The sequence below is a fragment of the Lasioglossum baleicum genome, unplaced genomic scaffold (genome assembly GCF_051020765.1).
Source record: "Lasioglossum baleicum unplaced genomic scaffold, iyLasBale1 scaffold2404, whole genome shotgun sequence".
Taxonomy (NCBI): Eukaryota; Metazoa; Arthropoda; class Insecta; order Hymenoptera; family Halictidae; genus Lasioglossum; species Lasioglossum baleicum.
Window position 1 is genome coordinate 12,501 of NW_027471463.1, and position 7,500 is coordinate 20,000.

Below are 7,500 nucleotides of genomic sequence, written 5' to 3' on the forward strand. Positions count from 1 at the left end.
AGTGTATTATTTCAAACAATTACATGTTGTTTTATTGACAATTAAATGGCCCAAAACCGGCATCTCAATATCCGCACAAATCCACAGACATGGTTTGAACGAAAAAAAAGGTAGGGACAGAGGGAAACTCGTTAATCCAAACACGCGCATCGCAAACATATCCGGGGACGATCTAGCTAACAGTACAGACCAAAACTGACTCCCGCCGTTTACCCGCACGACCGATAGAACACGATTAGTACACGTCGAAATATAACTCGGAAAATTATTTCTCAATAACTCGATAAATACTCATCCGAGCGCTTTCATACTTGATATTTGTCTTCCAAATGCTTTACCACACGATGATCTAATATTTATAATTGTCCGAGTAAGCCGGAAAGATAAGTTTACTCTTGGCGGTCGGAGCAATATTTCACAAAAACTGGAGCAATACGCGTCCGAGAGCTTTGAAACTCGAGAAACATTGATGACAAGCGGTATCGTGCGTGGATATAACGATTAAACTCGTGCGAGATCTCGGGGAGAAAAGTTTACTCTTGGCGGTTGGACTTAGAAAAATTTCGCTCGAGCTCCTTCGCACGGCGATACGACGCGCCTCGGCGCGCGAACGAATCGTTCGAGCGGCCGAGCAAGCGATGCGCTCCGAACATTATTCTCAGTTTATTCGATAAATACTCATCCGAGCGCTTTCATACTTGATATTTGTCTTCCAAATGCTTTACCACACGATGATCTAATATTTATAATTGTCCGAGTAAGCCGGAAAGATAAGTTTACTCTTGGCGGTCGGAGCAATATTTCACAAAAACTGGAGCAATACGCGTCCGAGAGCTTTGAAACTCGAGAAACATTGATGACAAGCGGTATCGTGCGTGGATATAACGATTAAAGTCGTGCGGGAGCTCGGGGAGAAAAGTTTACTCTTGGCGGTTGGACTTAGAAAAATTTCGCTCGAGCTCCTTCGCACGGCGATCCGACCCGCCTCGGCGCGCGAACGATTCGTTCGAGCGGCCGAGCAAGCGATGCGCTCCGAACATTATTCTCAGTTTATTCGATAAATACTCATCCGAGCGCTTTCATACTTGATATTTGTCTTCGAAATGCTTTACCACACGATGATCTAATATTTATAATTGTCCGAGTAAGCCGGAAAGATAAGTTTACTCTTGGCGGTCGGAGCAATATTTCACAAAAACTGGAGCAATACGCGTCCGAGAGCTTTGAAACTCGAGAAATATTGATGACAAGCGGTATCGTGCGTGGATATAACGATTAAAGTCGTGCGAGAGCTCGGGGAGAAAAGTTTACTCTTGGCGGTTGGACTTAGAAAAATTTCGCTCGAGCTCCTTCGCACGGCGATACGACGCGCCTCGGCGCGCGAACGATTCGTTCGAGCGGCCGAGCAAGCGATGCGCTCCGAACATTATTCTCAGTTTATTCGATAAATACTCATCCGAGCGCTTTCATACTTGATATTTGTCTTCGAAATGCTTTACCACACGATGATCTAATATTTATAATTGTCCGAGTAAGCCGGAAAGATAAGTTTACTCTTGGCGGTCGGAGCAATATTTCACAAAAACTGGAGCAATACGCGTCCGAGAGCTTTGAAACTCGAGAAACATTGATGACAAGCGGTATCGTGCGTGGATATAACGATTAAAGTCGTGCGGGAGCTCGGGGAGAAAAGTTTACTCTTGGCGGTTGGACTTAGAAAAATTTCGCTCGAGCTCCTTCGCACGGCGATCCGACCCGCCTCGGCGCGCGAACGATTCGTTCGAGCGGCCGAGCAAGCGATGCGCTCCGAACATTATTCTCAGTTTATTCGATAAATACTCATCCGAGCGCTTTCATACTTGATATTTGTCTTCGAAATGCTTTACCACACGATGATCTAATATTTATAATTGTCCGAGTAAGCCGGAAAGATAAGTTTACTCTTGGCGGTCGGAGCAATATTTCACAAAAACTGGAGCAATACGCGTCCGAGAGCTTTGAAACTCGAATAACATTGATGACAAGCGGTATCGTGCGTGGATATAACGATTAAAGTCGTGCGGGAGCTCGGGGAGAAAAGTTTACTCTTGGCGGTTGGACTTAGAAAAATTTCGCTCGAGCTCCTTCGCACGGCGATCCGACCCGCCTCGGCGCGCGAACGATTCGTTCGAGCGGCCGAGCAAGCGATGCGCTCCGAACATTATTCTCAGTTTATTCGATAAATACTCATCCGAGCGCTTTCATACTTGATATTTGTCTTCGAAATGCTTTACCACACGATGATCTAATATTTATAATTGTCCGAGTAAGCCGGAAAGATAAGTTTACTCTTGGCGGTCGGAGCAATATTTCACAAAAACTGGAGCAATACGCGTCCGAGAGCTTTGAAACTCGAGAAATATTGATGACAAGCGGTATCGTGCGTGGATATAACGATTAAAGTCGTGCGGGAGCTCGGGGAGAAAAGTTTACTCTTGGCGGTTGGACTTAGAAAAATTTCGCTCGAGCTCCTTCGCACGGCGATACGACGCGCCTCGGCGCGCGAACGATTCGTTCGAGCGGCCGAGCAAGCGATGCGCTCCGAACATTATTCTCAGTTTATTCGATAAATACTCATCCGAGCGCTTTCATACTTGATATTTGTCTTCGAAATGCTTTACCACACGATGATCTAATATTTATAATTGTCCGAGTAAGCCGGAAAGATAAGTTTACTCTTGGCGGTCGGAGCAATATTTCACAAAAACTGGAGCAATACGCGTCCGAGAGCTTTGAAACTCGAGAAACATTGATGACAAGCGGTATCGTGCGTGGATATAACGATTAAAGTCGTGCGGGAGCTCGGGGAGAAAAGTTTACTCTTGGCGGTTGGACTTAGAAAAATTTCGCTCGAGCTCCTTCGCACGGCGATCCGACCCGCCTCGGCGCGCGAACGATTCGTTCGAGCGGCCGAGCAAGCGATGCGCTCCGAACATTATTCTCAGTTTATTCGATAAATACTCATCCGAGCGCTTTCATACTTGATATTTGTCTTCGAAATGCTTTACCACACGATGATCTAATATTTATAATTGTCCGAGTAAGCCGGAAAGATAAGTTTACTCTTGGCGGTCGGAGCAATATTTCACAAAAACTGGAGCAATACGCGTCCGAGAGCTTTGAAACTCGAGAAATATTGATGACAAGCGGTATCGTGCGTGGATATAACGATTAAAGTCGTGCGGGAGCTCGGGGAGAAAAGTTTACTCTTGGCGGTTGGACTTAGAAAAATTTAGCTCGAGCTCCTTCGCACGGCGATCCGACCCGCCTCGGCGCGCGAACGATTCGTTCGAGCGGCCGAGCAAGCGATGCGCTCCGAACATTATTCTCAGTTTATTCGATAAATACTCATCCGAGCGCTTTCATACTTGATATTTGTCTTCGAAATGCTTTACCACACGATGATCTAATATTTATAATTGTCCGAGTAAGCCGGAAAGATAAGTTTACTCTTGGCGGTCGGAGCAATATTTCACAAAAACTGGAGCAATACGCGTTCGAGAGCTTTGAAACTCGAGAAATATTGATGACAAGCGGTATCGTGCGTGGATATAACGATTAAAGTCGTGCGGGAGCTCGGGGAGAAAAGTTTACTCTTGGCGGTTGGACTTAGAAAAATTTCGCTCGAGCTCCTTCGCAGGGCGATCCGACGCGCCTCGGCGCGCGAACGATTCGTTCGAGCGGCCGAGCAAGCGATGCGCTCCGAACATTATTCTCAGTTTATTCGATAAATACTCATCCGAGCGCTTTCATACTTGATATTTGTCTTCAAAATGCTTTACCACACGATGATCTAATATTTATAATTGTCTGGGAACGCTAGGAAAAAAGTTTACTCTTGGCGGTTGGACTTTGAAAAATTTCGCTCGGTCGGAGTTGCTCGCAATGCGCCCGGAACATTATTCTGAGTTTATTCGATAAATATTCATCCTAGAGCTTCGATACTTGATATTTATTGTTAGAATGCGTTATTATACAATGATCTAATATTTATAATGGTCTGGGAACGCTAGGAAAAAAGTTTACTCTTGGCGGTTGGACTTAGAAAAATTTCGCTCGGTCGGAGTTGCTCGCAATGCGCCCGGAACATTATTCTGAGTTTATTCGATAAATATTCATCCTAGAGCTTCGATACTTGATATTTATTGTTAGAATGCGTTATTATACAATGATCTAATATTTATAATGGTCTGGGAACGCTAGGAAAAAAGTTTACTCTTGGCGGTTGGACTTAGAAAAATTTCGCTCGGTCGGAGTTGCTCGCAATGCGCCCGGAACATTATTCTGAGTTTATTCGATAAATATTCATCCTAAAGCTTTGATACTTGATATTTATTGTTAGAATGCGTTATTATACAATGATCTAATATTTATAATGGTCTGGGAACGCTAGGAAAAAAGTTTACTCTTGGCGGTTGGACTTAGAAAAATTTCGCTCGGTCGGAGTTGCTCGCAATGCGCCCGGAACATTATTCTGAGTTTATTCGATAAATATTCATCCTAGAGCTTTGATACTTGATATTTATTGTTAGAATGCGTTGTTATACAATGATCTAATATTTATAATGGTCTGGGAACGCTAGGAAAAAAGTTTACTCTTGGCGGTTGGACTTAGAAAAATTTCGCTCGGTCGGAGTTGCTCGTAATGCGCCCGGAACATTATTCTGAGTTTATTCGATGAATATTCATCCTAAAGCTTTGACACTTGATATTTATTGTTAGAATGCGTTATTATACAATGATCTAATATTTATAATGGTCTGGGAACGCTAGGAAAAAAGTTTACTCTTGGCGGTTGGACTTAGAAAAATTTCGCTCGGTCGGAGTTGCTCGCAATGCGCCCGGAACATTATTCTGAGTTTATTCGATAAATATTCATCCTAAAGCTTTGATACTTGATATTTATTGTTAGAATGCGTTATTATACAATGATCTAATATTTATAATGGTCTGGGAACGCTAGGAAAAAAGTTTACTCTTGGCGGTTGGACTTAGAAAAATTTCGCTCGGTCGGAGTTGCTCGCAATGCGCCCGGAACATTATTCTGAGTTTATTCGATAAATATTCATCCTAGAGCTTTGATACTTGATATTTATTGTTAGAATGCGTTGTTATACAATGATCTAATATTTATAATGGTCTGGGAACGCTAGGAAAAAAGTTTACTCTTGGCGGTTGGACTTAGAAAAATTTCGCTCGGTCGGAGTTGCTCGCAATGCGCCCGGAACATTATTCTGAGTTTATTCGATAAATATTCATCCTAAAGCTTTGACACTTGATATTTATTGTTAGAATGCGTTATTATACAATGATCTAATATTTATAATGGTCTGGGAACGCTAGGAAAAAAGTTTACTCTTGGCGGTTGGACTTAGAAAAATTTCGCTCGGTCGGAGTTGCTCGCAATGCGCCCGGAACATTATTCTGAGTTTATTCGATAAATATTCATCCTAAAGCTTTGATACTTGATATTTATTGTTAGAATGCGTTATTATACAATGATCTAATATTTATAATGGTCTGGGAACGCTAGGAAAAAAGTTTACTCTTGGCGGTTGGACTTAGAAAAATTTCGCTCGGTCGGAGTTGCTCGCAATGCGCCCGGAACATTATTCTGAGTTTATTCGATAAATATTCATCCTAAAGCTTTGATACTTGATATTTATTGTTAGAATGCGTTATTATACAATGATCTAATATTTATAATGGTCTGGGAACGCTAGGAAAAAAGTTTACTCTTGGCGGTTGGACTTAGAAAAATTTCGCTCGGTCGGAGTTGCTCGCAATGCGCCCGGAACATTATTCTGAGTTTATTCGATAAATATTCATCCTAAAGCTTTGATACTTGATATTTATTGTTAGAATGCGTTATTATACAATGATCTAATATTTATAATGGTCTGGGAACGCTAGGAAAAAAGTTTACTCTTGGCGGTTGGACTTAGAAAAATTTCGCTCGGTCGGAGTTGCTCGCAATGCGCCCGGAACATTATTCTGAGTTTATTCGATAAATATTCATCCTAGAGCTTTGATACTTGATATTTATTGTTAGAATGCGTTATTATACAATGATCTAATATTTATAATGGTCTGGGAACGCTAGGAAAAAAGTTTACTCTTGGCGGTTGGACTTAGAAAAATTTCGCTCGGTCGGAGTTGCTCGCAATGCGCCCGGAACATTATTCTGAGTTTATTCGATAAATATTCATCCTAAAGCTTTGATACTTGATATTTATTGTTAGAATGCGTTATTATACAATGATCTAATATTTATAATGGTCTGGGAACGCTAGGAAAAAAGTTTACTCTTGGCGGTTGGACTTAGAAAAATTTCGCTCGGTCGGAGTTGCTCGCAATGCGCCCGGAACATTATTCTGAGTTTATTCGATAAATATTCATCCTAGAGCTTTGATACTTGATATTTATTGTTAGAATGCGTTGTTATACAATGATCTAATATTTATAATGGTCCGGGAACGCTAGGAAAAAAGTTTACTCTTGGCGGTTGGACTTAGAAAAATTTCGCTCGGTCGGAGTTGCTCGCAATGCGCCCGGAACATTATTCTGAGTTTATTCGATAAATATTCATCCTAGAGCTTTGATACTTGATATTTATTGTTAGAATGCGTTGTTATACAATGATCTAATATTTATAATGGTCTGGGAACGCTAGGAAAAAAGTTTACTCTTGGCGGTTGGACTTAGAAAAATTTCGCTCGGTCGGAGTTGCTCGCAATGCGCCCGGAACATTATTCTGAGTTTATTCGATGAATATTCATCCTAAAGCTTTGACACTTGATATTTATTGTTAGAATGCGTTATTATACAATGATCTAATATTTATAATGGTCTGGGAACGCTAGGAAAAAAGTTTACTCTTGGCGGTTGGACTTAGAAAAATTTCGCTCGGTCGGAGTTGCTCGCAATGCGCCCGGAACATTATTCTGAGTTTATTCGATAAATATTCATCCTAAAGCTTTGATACTTGATATTTATTGTTAGAATGCGTTATTATACAATGATCTAATATTTATAATGGTCTGGGAACGCTAGGAAAAAAGTTTACTCTTGGCGGTTGGACTTAGAAAAATTTCGCTCGGTCGGAGTTGCTCGCAATGCGCCCGGAACATTATTCTGAGTTTATTCGATAAATATTCATCCTAGAGCTTTGATACTTGATATTTATTGTTAGAATGCGTTGTTATACAATGATCTAATATTTATAATGGTCTGGGAACGCTAGGAAAAAAGTTTACTCTTGGCGGTTGGACTTAGAAAAATTTCGCTCGGTCGGAGTTGCTCGCAATGCGCCCGGAACATTATTCTGAGTTTATTCGATAAATATTCATCCTAAAGCTTTGATACTTGATATTTATTGTTAGAATGCGTTATTATACAATGATCTAATATTTATAATGGTCTGGGAACGCTAGGAAAAAAGTTTACTCTTGGCGGTTGGAC